The sequence below is a fragment of the Ceratotherium simum genome, chromosome 7, assembly GCF_057802395.1.
Source record: "Ceratotherium simum simum isolate JZ-2026a chromosome 7, ASM5780239v1, whole genome shotgun sequence".
Taxonomy (NCBI): domain Eukaryota; kingdom Metazoa; phylum Chordata; class Mammalia; order Perissodactyla; family Rhinocerotidae; genus Ceratotherium; species Ceratotherium simum.
This window is the reverse complement of record NC_141906.1, coordinates 35,248,997-35,268,206: the sequence shown is the minus strand read 5'-3', so window position 1 is coordinate 35,268,206 and position 19,210 is coordinate 35,248,997.

The window sequence follows — 19,210 nt, the reverse complement described above, 5'->3', positions numbered from 1 at the left end:
ATCCAGGCCCAAGCAGAACCAGGAGATCAGTGAGAACAGAGAACAGAGTCATTCACAAGGGCTCACAGGAACAGCACTGAAAGATCATTTGCAGAGACCCAGGGAGGCAGATCTTAAAAGGCTCCTGTGCTTTTGAAGGAGTCCGAACTTTATCCTGGGGCATTAAAGGTGTTAATGACCTGGGACCTTTTCCTAACCAGCAGCCCGAGGGTACCAGAGAGGCAGAATTGAAATAAGATTTGGTAACAAAGGCCAGATCTAGACCTCCGGAAAATTGTCCTTGAATGGAAGGCAGGTCCCCAGGGTCTTGTCATTGAGCATCCCCCACCCCTGGACCTTATCTTTGCTTCCATGGCTCTAGAAGGGCCATCCTCGATCACTAGGAGGTCAGACTCGAAAATATTGAATTCTGGCCCTGACTCTCATTTCCAAGCTGGAATAGCTAACACTGAATCCCAGTTGGCTTGTTGGTAAAATAGGGATGTTGATGCCTACTTCCTAGGGTTGTCGTGACAATGAAATAAAATAAGAGTTCTCCAAAATCTTCAAAAATCTCCACTGTAAGCTAGACTAAAGATGTGCCCAGTCTGTTGTGGAAGTAAGACCCTCAGTGTTGGGAGCTACATAGACCTGGGTTCAAATCCCAATCTGCCCCAGTCTGCTTGACCCTGGACAAATCACTTAACTCTCTGAGTCTCAGTTTCTTCATCTGTGAAATAGAAACGATCATAATACCTCCTTTTTGGGGTTGCTGTGAGAAGGAAGTGTAAGGATCCCTGTGACACCCCAGGTATATCAGAGATGCTGAGGAATGGCCTTTGAATCTGAATGTGAACAAGGAAGCTCTGCTTTACCGCTAATAAGGGGGCTTCTGGAGGGCTGGGCGTACATCACCCTCACCTATCTGTGTGCAGAGCCTAACGCCTTGCTTGGCATGTAAAGATCCTCAAAGGCTTTTGCAGTTGAATTTACTTCCACCTATCAATCCTTTACTCATTCCAGGTTTCTGTCCAATTGAAAAAAGAATTGACTGTGACCTTTTAGAAATATAAATAAATCAATAAAGAAAAAATATTTTAAATCATGTCATTTTCTATGTTTATTTTGCTGAGTGGGCCAACCAGGTGTTAATCAATTTGGGGCTTCCCTAAGGGAGCAGGCAGGGACCACAGCCCCTGCTTCTGCTGAGCTGGCATGACTGCCCCAGTTTCTCCAGCTTAAATGCAGAGCAGTATCTCCCGTGCATCAGGGACTTAGAAAGATTAACCTGGGAGAGACGTGTCTTTAATGATGTTTTATCCCCAGGGGCCTCCCAAGAAGAGAGCTTTGGGAAGGTTAAGTGGGACAGGAGGCTACAGGAGCCACCTGCATGGGGCAAGGGTGTGGAGAGATGGGAATGACGCCCTTGAATGTGTCCTGGGGGCGGCATGCCTGATTGCAGCAGCCCTAGAAGCAGGTTTAGTACCGTTTGTGCCCCAGTCTCACTTTCATCTCCACTCTGGTTCCCGTACTTGGCATCCGCTGCTTCTTCTGTTCCCACCCAAATGGGGAGGGGGCAAGCTAAGGACTTGTGAAGCCCAGAACCAGGCCCTGGAGCAACACTATCCACCTTGCTGAGTCTCCCATGAGCATCACTTACGGGATGTCATGCTCTGGGATGAGTGACACAAGGTTCCCCCCTGGAGTTGCTCACTGTGGGGAGATAGCCACAAAGGGATAAGGGGAGGTCTTCGGGAGCCCTTTGGAGGCTGTATTGACTCTGACTAGGGGATGGAGGTGGGGAGAGAAGAGCAGCAAAAGCTACAAGAAGATGTTCATCTTGAAGGATGAGAAAGAGTTCACCAGACAGAGAAGGAAGCAAAGGGTATTCGTGGGAGAGGGAAAGTTCACACAAAGGCTCTGAGACCTGGAAGGCCCTGGAGTCCTGGAGAAATGTGGAGGAGTTCATTGGAACAGGAATGATGAATGAGGGGCGTACATGGGGGAGGGGTGGGAGGTGGGAAGAGAGGTTTGGGCCTGGTTAGGAAGGGCCCTGTAGGGCACGCTATATGGAATGCAGACTTGATACTCTGGGTGGTAGGAAGGTAAGATAGAGACCAAGTTAGGTTGGCCTGAAATATCCGTAAGTTAATTCATCTAATAATCATCTATGAAGCACTGCTGGGTGCTCCCACCTTGCTGGGCTCTGGGGATCCAACAGTACAGAAGTAGGCAGCTGATACCCCATCTCCCTGCCTGCTTCTCTCTCCATCTCTCTCTGCATCTTGCCTGCTGTTCCTCTCATAAGACGTTAAGCTCACTAAGGTCTGTGTTATTCATCTTTTGCCTGGAGCACTCACTCCAAGGTCTTCTGGGCAGAAGGTGGTTAGGAAACAGCTGTGAAAATAAACGTATTGGCACTTTGAGGGGTTCTCTGAGATCATCGGATTGGAAATTCTCCAGAGCTGGTGCCTAGCAAGGGAATCCCTAAGGTGGCAGCCTTTCAGCTTGAAGGGACCCTCGTCCCTGGTCCTAATGCCACAGTCTAAGGACACTCAGGGGGCTGAGCCACAGATGTGTCTGGGGACTCTTCAGGTGGAGACGTGTGTGAACGTGTCCACTCTGAGGGCATGTGTGCTGGGCCCCATGTGTGCGTGTTGGGTGCATCTCTGTCCCTGGTCCCTGAGCGCTCGTCTGGGTCTGCACGTGTTGGCGTGCCTGTGCGATTTCTGTTCAGGCTCTGTTTGTTTCTATGTGGATACAGAAGCCCTGTCTCACCTTGAAAACAATCCTGTTGTTTGTGATTTCCTGATCGTGACAGAGTCACCACGCCTGCCTGTCACTTGTGCACATGCACACACATACCCGGCACCACTCAGGAGCTGCTGGCTCTGAGAATTCCTGAGAGACTGCCACGGGCCACTTGAGTGGCTCACTGACGTGCTCACTTCCTTCCTCAGAGAAATGGTCCAGGAAACGTTTCTGGAAATGAAATTTCAGTATTGGTTTAACTTCAATAAAATACAATGAAGATGAAGTGGCAAGGATTTGGGGACTTCCTCTGACTCCTGCTTGGTGGGAAATCTCCTCCAGTGTCTGAGTCTGGGAAGAGAATCCTTCCAGGATGTTCTCAGGAACTCTCAAGCTGGCCTCCGTCTCTGGTCCTGAGCCTTTAATCAAAATGCTGACAATGGGGCCAACTGCCCTGAGGGGTGCATTTCTGCAGGTGCCAGAGAATAATCCAGCAGACAGTTGTGAGTCAATTTGTCCAGCCAGTCTTATTTTCCCAACGGAGACAAGCGCTTATAAATTTGTGTTTCTAGACTGGATCAGCTGTCTTCACTGACTTGACTCCTTTCTTGGTGAATGGCTTTGCCATCTTCTTAGGCATCACCAGCTCCTAAGTCCCTCTGTCTTAAATCTTCGTTGGAACAAGATGGGAAAATAAACAATCGAATGAAATCAATGCCTACTGTTCCCTCGTGTATTTACCAGTCACTCACTCTCTCTCTCAAATCTGCTTTCTCCTTTCTCTTCTTTGAGTGCATTTGAGAAACCGAGAGGACCTCAGGCAGAATTAGCTGTTCATATTTTCTTTTACGTGGTAGAGAGGAGTTACAAGAGTTGACATCTTGGCTGGAAGGTGGCTCTGGGGACCTCCTGATCAGAAACATGTTTTTGCCCTCTGCCCCCGCCTCAAGTCTCCCGTGCTCTTTTCAGGCTGCGTTTCTGGGCTGGGATGGTGAGAACTAGCCATCAGAATAAAGAAGACCCTCCCAAAGAAATGTGACACGAACTCCACAAGTCGGGGCTAGTAGTGCCTTTGGGGTTCCATTACCCGCACCCCTATTTTCCAGATGGGAAAACCAAGGCTCAAAAAGGCTTAACCGGTCCCTCCAGGGGCAGGTGCAGAGTTCAAGTCCTCTGAATCCACAGTCAGCGCTTTGCTGTGACCCTAACTATGGACCACACAGAAGGAGCATACCCACACCATTTTCAAAAGGTTTTCTGCCAGTGTTGAAGCAAATAGACCTGACAGCATGATAGAAAAACAAGGCTCTGGACTCTCCAAGACCTGGGTTCAGACCTTGTCTTTGCATTGCCTGTTCATCATAGGGCAAGTTACCTTCATTTCTTTGAGCCTCAGTGTCCTCATCTGTAAAATAGGGGTATACAGCTCTACCCCTCCTATAGGGCTGTTGCAAAGATCCAGTGAAATCATGTGTTTGAAATCCTTAGTAGTGTCCCTGGCTCTGAGTAAATTATCAACAAATGTTAGTGCCCCCTCCATCTGGAAGCTTACAAATTCAATTAACCAGAACCACCCCCCTCCCACCCCCTTTTCCCAAGCCTCCCCGTTTACAGCATCATAAATCTTGTGTTGGAAAGGAGCTCCATAAATCATCTGGCGCAGCCCCCAGTTAGCAGAGCTCTCACTGTGTTTGGCTCAGTGTGGTCCCCCGTCTTTTGCTGGCTCAGCCTGCCTTACTGTAAGCAGAAGAATTCCCACCAGCGCAGCCAAAAAAAGGGAATAATGCTGTCAGTGGATTCCACAAAAGGGCTAATATTAGCTGGGCAGGAGGATGGGGGATATACCTAAATTTAGAATCTGTGTCTTCAGCCCTTCCCTGAAGCAGCAGAAGTTAGGGGGACGGAGGGGAGGAGTGAGTGGTTGCAGCCAGCTGACCGTGCCAGGCGGGCAGAGCAGCTGGACCCGTCCGCCCCTCCTCATCTTGATTGGCTTCCTCTCACCTCAGGAAGTGGGAGAGCAGGGAAAGAAGTCAGGCGGGGAGGGAGGGAGACCTCAGAGTGTGCCCCAAAGAGCAGAAGGAGTACAATAGTGACAGAGGCCTCTAAGGGTTCCCATCAGGTCACCAGAGTGATGGCAGCAGGGCAGTGGGGTGACCTGAGGGGCAAGGTCTGTAACCTTCCACTCTAAGATGCTGTCTGGAGAGAGGTTTTCCTGGCCTGGTCCTCCTCGAGATGCCTGGGGTCAAGGCCAGGAGTGAACTGCATAAACTGGTGCATCCCTCACAGTGGGCCGTTGCACATTCTCCCTCTCGCAGAATGTCTGCTCTCCCTTTCCCTGCACAATTAACTCATCTTGGGGCCTTGCTCCGGTCTCTCCCAGTGAACACTTCCTGCTCACCCGAAGGCCTGCTAGCCCGTCTGTGAGAATTAGAAAAAGATGCCCTTCCTCCAGGCAGACATAGCCCTGCACTAGGGCACACAGCTAAGCGAGCAGCGTGTAAGCCAGGTTTCAGGTCCCATTCACTCCGTGCTGGGTGCCCTTGCGCAGGGCACAACCTAAACAACCATACACGGCAGCCCTGAAACCCGTTCTACACACAGGTACTGTGTTCTCACACGTGCTGTGTGCTGCTCTCCTGTCTCCTCTTACCGCAGCGTGCTGTGACCAAATAAAGGCCGCAGCAGGAGGCTCGAGCCTTGGGAGCCCAATGAAATGGCCAGTAGCCCGAGGTCCAGATGAAATTCTGCTCCTATAACTGGATGATTCCCAACAAGGAGCTTCCCCACACCGGGTCTCAGTTTTCTCATCCTTAAAATGAGGGAGGCAAACTAGATGATCTCCAGGGCTTCTTTCAGCCTTCCAGTCTATGTATCTGCTTATTTTTAGGTGACATACTGAAGATATAATCAAAATGTGCTCTACCCTCCCCCCAAATAAAACCCACATGATCCAAAGAGGAATAGAAATAATTTTTTATTTATTCATAGTCTGGCTTTTCTCTTATTTACTCCCCTCTGCTGGAGTCTCAGGCTGGACCAGAAGGCCTGTCTGTGCAGGATGCTAAGGATTACCTGTCACCCAGGGAGACCTAGCCTCAAATCTTATCCGCCATCAGGGTGGGTGTGCAGCTGCGGCGCTAGGAGGGGTCTGGGTCTGGGAGTTTTACCCGATGAGCCTTTGGAAACTTTACAAATCTACAGCTCCTTCAGTGCAGATTTTCTAGCATCACATCACCATCTTGAAATGGTTACTAGGCTGCATGTTCTATCTTCCTTTTTCCATCTTGGAGAGACAGGCAAGGATCAGGGAAGCCCTGGGGCTGGAGGCAGGCCAGCAGGAGAAAGCCCGGGGTGCAGGTACCCGCCTGGCGGAGCTGTGTTTCTCTCAATGGTTTGCTTGTTTGCAAGCCACGGGATGGCGGTGTCTTCCCCACCCGCAGAGTGCAAAGCACGTCGCAGGCTTGTCCTACTTTGCTGGCAGGCACTTTGCGCATAAATAACTTGAGTGCAGCCAAACTTGCCAGGTGAAATGTTTGCATATGGTCTGTGTCTGGGAAGCAGAGACATCAAAAAAGAAAGTTGAAGGATTAAAAAAACACGCACAAACACACCACTCACACATATCCAGTACCTTGAGACTTCTTTGGATATTATTTTTTCCCACAAATAGATTGTAACTTGGTGATTTTTAGAATCAGAGAATGTCAGGGTTGGAAGCAATGGACGAGATTATTCAGTCTGGTGGATTTCAAACTTTCGTTGGCCACAAAAGCCTGTCTTCAAAGGGAATTTTATATGGACCCACAATGTCTAAAATAGAGGAAAACAGGGCTGTTCTGGATAAAGTGGGAGGCAGGGGAGGGGAGACCTTAGGACCCCCCTGAGCACAGTGTGAAAAGCCACTGAGCTCTCCAAGCTCCCTCAAGGAAACTGAGGCCCAGAGAGAAGTATCCGGGCCAAGGTCACATGGCAAGCGAGTAGAGGGACCTCAAATGGAGCCCAAGCCAAACCGTGGGGAAGGTCGTTTGACAGTTGGACTAAGATGAAGGTACTTCTTTCCTTAGTGATCCAAAACCAGCCATCTTTCTACTACAGGCTGCCACTGTTACATCGTTAGAGGTTTTTTTTTTCCTACTTTATAGCAGAATCATCAGATGCCACAGTTGGAAGTGCCAGCTCCGTGGTTTTTAATCTCTCCTCTGCCCAGGGCTGGGATTTCAGCAGAGGATGGGAGGTGAGGGGTCTGCAGTGAGGGGTGACCTGGTGAGCCCTGCCCTCCACTTCACCAGACATGTTCCTCTCTTATCTGTTTTCCAAAGATTTCAGCTGGAAAAATAGAAAAGGGATGGAGGGAGCTCCTTTCAACAAAGAAAAGGGCTGAGAAACTCTCATTAAGCACAGACTTCCTCAGATGAGGAAATCAGTGACCTGATTAAGTTGACTCTGTGGAAAGAGGCTGAACTTGCTAAGGAAAGAGAATTAAAGGAGCAAAACGTCTGCATCTGACGTCTGCAGGACCGGCATTTGTCATCTGGACCTCAGCAAACCTGACCGAGCAAAAGGCCTGATGCCTCCCGCAAAAGACCCTCATGGTTTGGGGAGCAAATTCGGTCCCCCATGGCAAGTGGGAGACCTTCTGCCTTTTTTCCTTTTGTCCTTAGCCCCTCCCACCCAGCTACGTGTTTACACTTGCCCTGTAGGTTTCAGGCACTTATGACCTCAAGTGGCTTCCCCACACTCCTTTCTAACACCGTCCCCCCCATTTACCATCTCTGGCCATTTCAGTCCCTCAGACCCTTCAGCATCCCTCTGCCCACAATTGGGAGCTCTTAAGGAATGTTGAAGCTTGCTGATGCCATGGAGGATGGAGGCCAGCGCTCTTTCTTCCCTTCGACTGGATGTTGGAGGAGCACAGCTGTGCAAACCCCTGGCCCTGCCAGCCTGCTGCCCTTGGAGAGTGAGATTCTGCTTCTCCTTCAGATCTTTGCAGGGGTCTCCTTAACCCGTTGTTTGCAAGGTTTGTTCCTAGCATTAAATCTAATAAGCTCGTGCCTGACGGTTTGATCCTGAGCTGCTTTGAGGAGTTTAGGACCTTTATGGTGCATTAACAGGATGCTGCTGACAAGGCTGTGGGAGCTTCTGTCAGCCTCAGAACCCCAAGGCCTTCAGAAATGGCTTGGCTTGCTGGAGACAGCAGGGGCTTTGCACCACGCAGGCTTGGGTTCCAGCCCCGGCTCTGCCGTATACGTATACGTATGCCCATACGTATGGCTGGGCAACTTCACCTCTTTGAGCTGCCATTTTTTCCTCTTAAAAATGAGGACTATACCAAAGAAGATTGTTTTGAGGAGTAATTAAAATGATGTAGGGAAAGTGGCTGGGCCATAGTGAGAAGTCTGTAAACAGTCATTCCTCACCTTCCAGTGAAGCCCAAGTGTCATGACTCCATGCAATTCAACACAAATCAGAGCTCAGCATCTTTTACCTACGAGTCCTCCAGGGGCCAGGGGGGAGCAATTACCGTATGTCATCAGTTTAAAGACACGTGTAATATAACATTTTAACATCTCTGAAATTCGGATGCATTTGGATGTCCTAGTTTAACTGGCATTGTCATTGGGGTTTTTTCCCTTTTTCAGGGGCTCATAAAATAATGATGTATCTTATGACTGATGCAGTTGTCATTGATGGCATCTTCAATTTGATGGGATGTTAAGCACTTACCATGTGCCAGGTGCTATTCTAGACCACTTCACATCAGTTGTTTAATCTGTGCAGCAGTTATACAAGTTAGGGTTTGGTAGCCTCAATTTAAAGATGGGGAAATTGAGGCCCTGAGAGGTAAAGGGACTTGCCCAGGACACAGATGTATTAAGTGGTAGGATCAGGATTTGAACTGAGTTCTGCCTGACTTGGGTAGGTGTGTGGAGAGGGGAAGCTGGTTTCCCTTTGCTTCTTAGAACCATCCTTGGGGCGAGCCCAGTGGTGCAAGCGCTTAAGTGCGCGCGTTCCGCTGCGGCGGCCCGGGGTTCGCAGATTGGGATCCCGGGCACACACAGATGCACCACTTTGCAAACCATGCTGTGGCGGTGTCCCATATAAAGTGGAGGAAGATGAGGCATGGATGTTAGCCCAGGGCCAGTCTTCCTCAGCAAAAAAAAAGAGGAGGATTGGCAGATGTTAGCATGGGGCTGATCTTCCTCACAAAAAAAAAAAGAACCATCCTTGAGTGGATTCATGTCCAGAGCCTGAAGAGTGCTTCATTTAGCAAGCAAAATTACCTGCATTTACAAGGTGTCTTTTATGTACTAGGTACGTCCTAGGCATTGGAGGTTCAGTGATAAACAAGATATACATGGAGCTTAAAGTCCAAGAAACCCAAGCCATTACAACCCATTTCATATGGTTTTAATGGGACCCTACAGGATGCTGTGAGAACATGTTTGACGGGCCCTTACCCTAGGCTAAAGGACCAGGAGAAATTTCCAGGAGGAAGTGACCTGATTTGAAATTCAGCCCAGCAGAGTGGATTAGGAGTAGTGGAGTGCATGTTCCAGGCAGAGGGAAGAGCATACGAGAAGAGGCCGGAGAGTGTGTGGCCAGTTGGAAAAACTGAAAGAAGATCTAGATCTGCACTCTCCAGTATGGTAGCCAACAGCCGTGTATGGCTATTGAGCACCTGACATGTGGCTAGTCCAAATTGATATGTACTGTAAGTGCAAAATACACTGGATTTCAGAGACTTAGTATGAAAAAAATATAAAATGTCCCATTAATAATTTTCTATATTGAGTATTGTTAAAATTACCTTTTAGATAAAGCAAATATATTTATAAATAAAATAAATACAATATATTGTTAAAATTAATGTCACTCGTTTCTTATTACTTTTTTTAAGCATGGCTAATTTAAGATTTAAAATCGTACATGTGGCCAGCATTTGTGGCTCGCGTTATATTGGGACATGATGCACCAGGAAATGGGAAGCTATTGGAGGGTAGTGACCTGGGGAGGTAAAGCTAAGAGAGTGGTTAGGAAGTTGCAGAATTCCAGTACCTTTGCTATATTAACTCATTTAATCCTCAAAACAACTCTAGAGGTAGCGATCTTTACAGTCTTGTGTACAGCTAAAGAGACCGAAGCTGAGAGAGGAGAATGACTTAACCAGGGTTGTCCTGCTGTGTGCAAGGCCATCTATAAGCAGTTCAGAGTGCACAGCCCCACATTGCCAGGGCCACAACCAGACCCATGTCTTCTGAGTCCAGCTGGACACCTTTCCACTCTCTATGCTCCATCTCTGGCTGCCAGCCTGAGAATGACCTTGCAGTTTAGGACACAGACTCCTAGATAATCTGGATCTAAACTTTTCACATCATCCCTAAGATTGGGTTTCCTTTCCAGATACCTTCCCGGGTCCCTTATTCCAAGCAATTAGCAAAGATGTGATACCTGGTAATTACTCTTCCTGTAAATGAGCTATGGTGCCTGGCTGTTTCCCCAGCTTCATTATTGATTGTTTATATCATAACTGTTTGCAGAAAATGTACTTTTTGAAAGAACATGGAGCACTCCTGAACATTCACCACCACTTCTAGAAAGACTGTTCTGTGCCCACCCTCCACCCCCTTGGCATGAACTTATAACACACAGCCCGTTCTCCATTAGCACCACATCCTCTCCATTAGCACCACATCCTGTTCCCCAAAAGCCACGGGATTGGGAGGCAGCTGCACAGAAACACAGGAATGGTTCCAAACCCCTCAAAGGACAGTGTCTTCCTGGGGAACAGGATTTTTTTTCTTTTTTTTTCATTTTCTAAAATCAAAGGTAGCCTTACAAATGATTACAAATTTCAAGTAGTGCAGAAGGTTTAATAGTGAAAAGCAAAACCCTTCCCCAACCTCAGAACCCCTCCCTGAGGCAACCACATTTAACTACTTTTGTTTTTAGTTCTTCTGGCGCTTGCTTCCACATCATTAAATAGTATTTGCTTAAACTGTTTCAAAGTGATGTATCAGCTTTACACAGTATCTATTGCCTTCCTGCTGGGTTAAGTGAAGGCTTAGCTCGCTGACACCCCTCCTCCCCACCCCTCCTCCCAGGCTGCACTTGCAATTAGGAGTCAATATATACCAGGTTTTCAGCTCTTCCTCACGTTACCTTTCTAACTCTAAATGATAACACTTAAATGAGAAGGGTTTTGAAGAGTCAGTGCTTCTCTTGGATGCATATCTCTAAAGCTTCTCTTCCAGCCATGAGACAGCTTTCTGCAGAAAGGCTCCCTTCTAGAAAGAATTGTTATATAGCACCTGAAAGGTACTTATTCTTAACATTTTGAGGTGGGTGGCTGTCACTAATTCTTTATCATACTTTATATTGTAGGGAGTGATGTGAGAATGAAAATCTGAATTTCCACCTTCCAGAAGGAGCCTCGCTTCTGATGCTCTCAGGAAAGTGGTGACCGCAGGGCTGTTGGATAGCACTGCAACACATCTTGCCAAATTTGGGCTTGTGATTAAGAAAGCTTATTCATCTCTATCGTCTAAAAAAATCCTTCACTAGAACCTCAGAGGTCCTCTTGCCTGCTTCACAGAACGTCAGAGCTTCAGTTGGAATCTGAGAGTACTTGTCTTTTGAAGAGCTAAGGTATAGAGACATTAACTAGATATAAGCAAATTAATAAGCTACTTAGAAGAGCAGAGCCTAGAAACCCAGGTCTTCCAAATGTGATACAAGAATTCCATTTCCATCACATTACACTGCTCCATAAACCTGGGACTGCAAAGTCATCTACACGCCATAGAAGGGACAAGACTGAAATTCAGAGTAGGCTCAAGTTAACTTTTGACCTAGGCCTGGAGTTAACTATGGTTATAATAATTAAGTAGAAATAGCAATGAAATGTTAGCAAGAACAGCATCATCTTATACTGTGTGTATGTGTATGTGTGGAGGGGGGCAGTAGAAAATCATTAATGCTAAGCTTAACAGTTAATAAAATATTTGTCTTAATTTTTAGAAAATAAAAATATCCTTCATTAGATACCTAAAGTATATAGGGTACTCTGCTGAACACCGAGGATACAGGAACATTTAAAGTATTTATTTATTTGATAAACTTTTAGTAAGTAATTACTACATGCCAAGTGCAACACAGGGCCCGGAAGATATAGAGATAACCCTGTTCCAGCCTACAAGGAGGGCACCATCTGTTCACAGCTGGACAGACATCCATGGAAGGAGGCAGATACCACACCAGGCACAGTGAACTAAGAATGTGGACTTGAGGGTCAGACAAATTAATCCTCACTCTGGTGCTCACGAGCTGGGTGACCTTGAGCAAGTCATGACACTTCCGTGTGGCTCGTTTTGTCTTCTGTGTCATGGTAACACCTGCTTTGTGTAGTAATTAGTGTAAGGATAAAGTGAGATTAACAGATCTAATTATGTAAAACCCCCAGTCCGATGCCTTGAAGATACTAGACTGCTCATAAGTGAAGTAAGTCCTCTTTTTCTTCCCCAACTCCCAGATCCTGCTCGAGGAGCTGAGAGAAGAGGTGATCATTATCCATGCTAGAGTGGAGAAGACTCCAGAGGGGCTGTAATTGAGCTGGACCTGGCAGGGAGAGAAAGGAAAGGAAGAGGCCCAGGGAGTGAGAAGGGGCTGGGCCCAGGTGTGGCGTGACAGTGCCCATGGCACCCTGAGAGGAAAACGGTGCTTTACTGAGGACCAAAATCAGGGGAGGACATCAAAAAATCTGCAATTAATTACCTCTGTTTTTGTAAGGAGTCCTAAGAGAAAGAAAATGGGATACTATTTGTGGCCAGAAAGCCACCTGCCCCCAGGAAGCCTTTTCTGAACCTCTGGCATAATGCAGTGGTTGAGTCGAGGAAAGGCTTTGCCTTCAGGCTGACCTGGCCGTGCCTTTGTCCAAAGCCCTGGGTCTGTAATATGGGGAATAACAACAATAGAATATGCCCATGGTGTTGTTATGAGTATTAAATATAAAGCCTTCAGAACATGTCTAACATATAATAAGCACTTAATAGATGCTAGTTTCTTTTTAAAAATCTTTGCCTTGACTTCCTCCCTAGCATGCACCACTACCTGGTGAAATTAAGCCTTCTATCCATCTCCTGAGTAGCCTGTGACTTTGGGAAGACAAGACTATGCCTTAATTATTTCTGTCCCCCTGGCCTTGGGGGGGTCACATACAGTTGGGCCTCAGGGAATGACTATTGCATGGAACTGAACTGCATCGGCTGGGCCTTGTTATAACGCTGTGGAGTGGAACTCAGGAGGAAGGGAGTCAGTCCGGGAGGCGGGGGGACGTAGGTGGTGGAAAAAGCGGCCAGGCTCTGAAGTCATGAAGACTTGAGTCTGAAAATCCCTATTTTGCCATATCCTCTTGGCCTTGAATTTGTCATCTGGTAAAGGGGGCCGAAATCACTACCTCCTGGGTTGTTATCGGAACCAAATGAGATCACCTCTGTTATTGTGTTACTTGACTATGAGCTCTGTGTTTGTCTGACAAGGTCTCTGGCACACAGTTGGTGCTCAACGCAGTAAATATATATTTTCTTCCCCTTCTCCCCTTTCCTAGGGTTGGGGAATTTAGTTACTTAAAGAACAAGAAGGGTTCATTACAAGGTGGTCTACCCGGTGAGGCAACGCCAGGTCACACACCACCACCCTCTCTTCTCCCAGCTTGGGTGGGAAGGAGCGTGGGATCTTGTGTGCTGAGGAGCCACATTGGTGCTGCTCCAGCAAGTCCAGGGCTTGTGGGTGAGCAGTGGAAGTCTGAAGACTCGGGCCCCACCCGGCTCCGCCATTAAACAGCTGGGTGCCTTGGGCGGGGCCCTCAGCAGGCTGGACCTGGGGTTCCCTTTTGGAAGATAAAGAGATGTGCTCAGCCAACATAGGCTGTCTACCCACAATGTCCCTGGGAGTACAAATGTGCGCACAGTTCACCTCGTCTCCCCCATAGAGAGGCCGTGGTCTCTTACGGATCATGGACCAGTAAATGGAACATTCTGGAATGGTGTGAAAAGTACAAATAAAGGCACCGACACAAGAACCCAAAGGAGGAAATGGTTTTACTATCTCTGAAGTCCTTCAGAAAGACAAGAGAAAGGCTCTGTAAGCGTAAACCTGTCTTCCTAGTTTACACTCTGCAGCCTCTTTCAAGACATGATTCCTTCTGGGAAGGAGCTTTATCAGATGGGTCAGGAGAGCTGGCTGTTGAGTTCAGCTGGAATGTTCCCTTCCCAGCTTCCTCTCACTCCAGATCTCGAGATCTTCATTGGCCAGAAAGGTGTACAATTACCTACAGGCCCATCATTCTCAGACTGACTTAACTCCATCCTGAAGGAGTCTCAGGGCCTCAGTTTCCCCATCAGATAAACTTAGTGACCTAGAACAGCATTTCCAAAACTTCTGTGACAGTGGAATTTTCTTCAAACAAATTCTCTCACAAACTCCAAGTACATAAAACAGGAAGAGGCAAATCTGCCTCTCTTTGGGAAGAGGGGAGCTCTTCTCCCCCCTGATCGGCTGTTTCTGTAAACTCTGCTGTCTGCTGGGCACTGAATCTGGCCTGCTTCCTGTCTGAGGATGTCTAGTAGGGCAACTACCCTGAAAATTATACAAATTATACAAAGGAAGCACAGAGAGGCAGCCTGAGGCTGGGAGGAGTCATGGTGAGCTTCCTGGAGGAGGTGATGCCTAAACAGAACCTTGAGAGATGAAGAGGCATCTGTCAGGGAACGAGGTGAGACGGAAGGTGCTCTAGAGAGAGAGAATATGAACAGTAGGCAGAGTTGGGGTCTAAGTGAAGAGGGTGTTGGGATGTGGATGGGAACTGGTCAATGGGAAGCAGTGAGAAAAGACAAATTGGGAAGATGGAAGGGCCTAGAACTTGAGGAATTTGCATGTGATCCTATGCAAATCATACCAAGTCTTTTAAGAGTTTTGAGTAGGGAACTACGGTAATTAGATTTTCGAAATATATATAGCAGATTTATTTGGACACAATTCACATACCATACAATTTGGTAATTGGATTGTGGGACTAGAAACTAAATCACTTTGGCTACAAAGTGGCAAAGCGAATAAAATACTTGGGGGATCATTTTGGATGGTGCCTTCCACCCTTTTGTGCATACCCCCAGGCACTAAGTGCCAGTCACACTCCCTGGCTCATTGCTAACAACCCAAACCAGCCCTACATGCTTCCAAGAGCCTCTTGCAGGGGAGGCATTTGCCAGGTCGTGAACAAGTGAGAGAAACAAGCATCAGAGGCTCTTGCAGGAGCCCGGCCAGAGGAGATGCTGGCCTGAAGGATGGTGGTGTTGGGGACAGGGGGCCATGGAGACAGATCCAGGAGCCACTGGGGCGTTGTGGCCTGGGGGCTTGTTTACAGGCCTCTGCTTCTCTGTGAGGCCCAGGAAGGTCTGGAAAGGAGCCTGCTAGGGGGAGAGGGAGGAAGGAAAGTGGGGAGAGAGGACACCCACAGAGCCGCAGGGAGAAGAGAAAGCCCAGAAGCAGTTAATCTTGCTGTTTGAATTGTTTTTATAAACGACACTCTAAAATCAAATAGATGCAATAAAAACACAGTGGCCTTTTCATTAAACATGCCACAGAGGCCCCTTGTTCAGCAGCCGTTGTCAATCAGATCTGGGCCATTGTCTCTTTCCCCAGCCCCCCATAATTGGCATCTGTCTGGGAGAAAACAAATAAATACTAGGCTGGCATTTTAACTAGGGCAGCGAGGAGTGGGGACGCTGCTTTTCGGAGTCTGCTCGGCGTCAGAGCAGGTACGGGTCCTGAGGAGGCCTGTCATCTCCAGGAGGGGCCCAGCCACAAGGCCCCACCACGTACAGCTCCCTGATCCCCTCCTGGAAGGAGCTGCTTGATCTTGGCCCGGAGTCACTGCTCCAGAGAGCGCTAATTTCTGCTTTCTGTCTGCAGAAGCCCCTGGGAGACAGTCAGTAGGAAGGCTTTATTTTTCGTATTTAGCCTTCAGGAAGTCAAGGGGAAGAGAAGTCATGGACACATTGTCTGATACAACCACTTAATAACAGCAATATAGCACTCTTGTTAAATAATACAGATAGAATTAAGCTAACATGATTAATTAGTAATAGCATTATTGCAGCATGAGGAGATAAGACTATTGTGATTAACTAGTAATAATAGCACAGTCACGGCATTGTTATTAACTGAGACTTTCATAGTAGCATTATTGTTAGCTACCACCTTGGACAATGTGTTCATATGCAGGCGATTCTCATTATTCCCTGTAGTTATGTTCTGTAAAGTAGCTATGAACACTGAATTAGTGAATACTGAACCATTGCTCCTAGAGAAATACAGTTAGGATTCTGCGAGCCTCCGCTCACAACCTTTTCATCAGCTGATCAATACATAATCTTTGATCAAGTGTATTTATGCTTAAAAGCACCTTTTAAAATATATGTTGTTGATTCACTAGTATTGAAAACTCATGACTACCAGCGCTATAGCTTGTGCCTGAACGAAGCTTATCTGATACACATATTTTCTCGTAAAGCGCATCATGGCCTTCCTACTTAGGAACACTAGATAGCACTTCAGCATTATGCTTGGGGCCATTTAAACAGCAAAATCACCAAAAAAAATGTGAAAAATGTGGCACTAAATAGACCACGAAAAGGATACTTGTTTACAGAATGAGAGCTGTAATGGGAACAGAGAGTTGCCTTGTTTGACCTCAGCTGGGAACGCACACATCAGGAAACTCAGATTTCCCCACTCCGTGCATGTCCGCGAATGACCACAGGAGTGCAACGAGTATTGATTTGGGGTTACAAATAAATTTTAGGCAAATTTGAAAATACATATTCCACAAATGAGGATTGACTATATTTTATTTCACTTAGTTCCCACTCAAGCCACTTAAGTCCCATCTTTTGATATAGGAAATTAAGGTTCAAAGAGGTGAAGTGACTTGTTCGAAGTTAGACGGCTGGAATGTGGTTCATTATATTACACAGTGGGGCGAGGGCCAGCTGCCTGTTTTTATAAATAAAGTTTGAAAGTTTTATTGAAACACAGTCATACTCATTTGTTTACGTATTGTCTATGTAGCTGCCTTTGTGCTGCAATGGCAGAGTTGAGGAGTTGCAAGAGAGATCATATAGCTCACAAAGCCTAGAATTTTTGTAACTCAGCTCTTTGGGGAAAACTTTGCTGACCCCTGTATTATCCCAAATTCTCTCTTTGAGTTCAGAGGGGAGAAAGTTCTACCTGCTCTCAATACCAGAATGGTTGGTGCTTTTCCTAAACGCCTTGTTTTTCTCTCTTGAACATTGGGACTTTTATAACTGATTGTTTCCTTCTTTACAATGATGTTAAAAAGCTCAGAGCCTAAAAAAATTGGAGATACCTGGCACTCACGTGTTAGGAACAGAAAGGATCTTCCATCTTGGTTACACTAGAAGGAGGTTAGATTATCTCAGCACAGTCAAAAGCATGATCAATTTAGAGAAGGTTCTACATGCATCTGGAACTTCCCAGTAATGAAGTGTTTTATCTAGAGCAGGACTGGGATTCTATATGAACGGTAGTTTTCCATTTCCATTTCCATTTCCTCAGGAGAAAAAGACCTACTAGCTGCAAATAATCTTTTTGGCTAACTACCATTTATTGAAAACTTATTATGTGCCAGATGCTGGGCTGAGTGCTATACATGGCCTATATCATTTATTCTTTTGGTATATAGCATATAGGCCAAGAGAGTCTATACCATGGAGCTAAGTATGATTATCCCATTTTACAGATGAGGAAACCAAGGATCAAAGATGTTAATTTGTCCTAGGACACAAAGCAAGGAAGTAACAGATTTGAGATTTGAAGCCAAGTGTGTCTGACTCCAAAACTTATCCCCTACACTGTACTCCATCATTCTAGATAGTTTACTCAGCATCACCTTCATCCTTCCAACTCTCAGAATTAGGACTATGGACTGTGCAGTGAGGCATTACTGACATTCTTCTCATGTTAGGACATTCATCTTTGGATCTGAACAGGGTAGGTGGCCTCTGCAGAACATTTGGGTGAGGTTGTGGGGGACCATGTCAAGAGTAGACACGCAGAGATCAGCGAGAAGGCTTTGCAATAGCCCAGGTGTGTGATGGTGGTGGGCTGGACACTGGTGCTGGAAGTGTGGATGGAGAGACGCGTGTAGGAAGCAGAACTGACAAGATTCAATGATTGACTACATGTGGGTGGTGAGAAGGCAACAAAGATGGCTCCCAGTACTTGGCTGGGGTGAGTAGGTAGATGGGGGGGTCATTCTCTGAGATAGGAGAGAAGACAAGGAGCTGGTTCTGTGTGGGCTGAGCTTGGGACTCCCATGAGATGTCCAAAGGAAAGGCCCACTTGGGAGTGATGGTAGCCTTTGCCCCACCCTGGTTTGTATCTTATAATATGTGTCTCTCCCACAAAACTCTGTGGTACCGAAGGGCAGAGAGCCTTTGTTTAATGAATGCAATGGCTGCGATTTTTTTTCTATGGTTACTCCTTCAAGATGATTCTGCAAGTCTTACCAGTCTCCTTGGTCACTTCTGCTGTGCCTGTAAGAAAAGTGAAAGCTGTGCTTTGGTCAATTCAGAGCCTCCCCCGTCTCCATCAGAACCAATAAATACCTGCTGTCACACTGTTATTGCACCTCCTAAAGTCTTTAGTGCACAACGTGAGCGGAGAGTTGTAAAGACTCTGTTAAGGAAGTCCCTAGTGAGAGCGGTAGTAAATATAAGGGCCTGTGCCTTTCAGAAGGATGGGCTCTGGGGCACAGGAGCTTATTCCCACCCCCACGCCCATCATCGCTCTTCTCCAGCCGCAACATTTATGAATATTTATTGGACATCTGGGCATCAGGATGATGCAAGGTGCTTTCCAGCATTGGCATGGGAGCTCCTGAGAGCAGGCAGTTTTGTCTGCTTTGCTCGTTGCTGTAGTCCCTGTGACTAGACCGTGCTTGGTATGCTTAATACAATGCGGGTGCTCAGTGAGTATTTGCTGAGGAGATGAAGAAATGAATAAAGATACTTCCCTTGGATGAGGAAGATCCATCCATTCATCCAGCATTTACTGAGTATGTGTCAGATCTTGAGTCAGGCCTTGGGAACACAGAGAAGAGTAGACCAGCCTTGCTCACAAGAAGTCTTACGAAGGAGACCAACTCAAAAGATCATGAACATTTCTGGGAAAAATGTTACAATAGCAATATGAGCTGAGTGCTGGGAAAGGCAAATGGGGTGCTCCTGACTCCAGCTCAGAGATCAGGGAGGGCTTCACAGAGGAGGCAGCATTTGACCTAGGTCTTGAAGGATGAGTAAAAGTTCCCTGAGTGGGAAATGAGAAGGGCATCCAGTCAGAGGAAATCTTGAGGGGAGGGACCTGAGATAGTTGCTATGGTCATGTACAAGGAAACACCTGG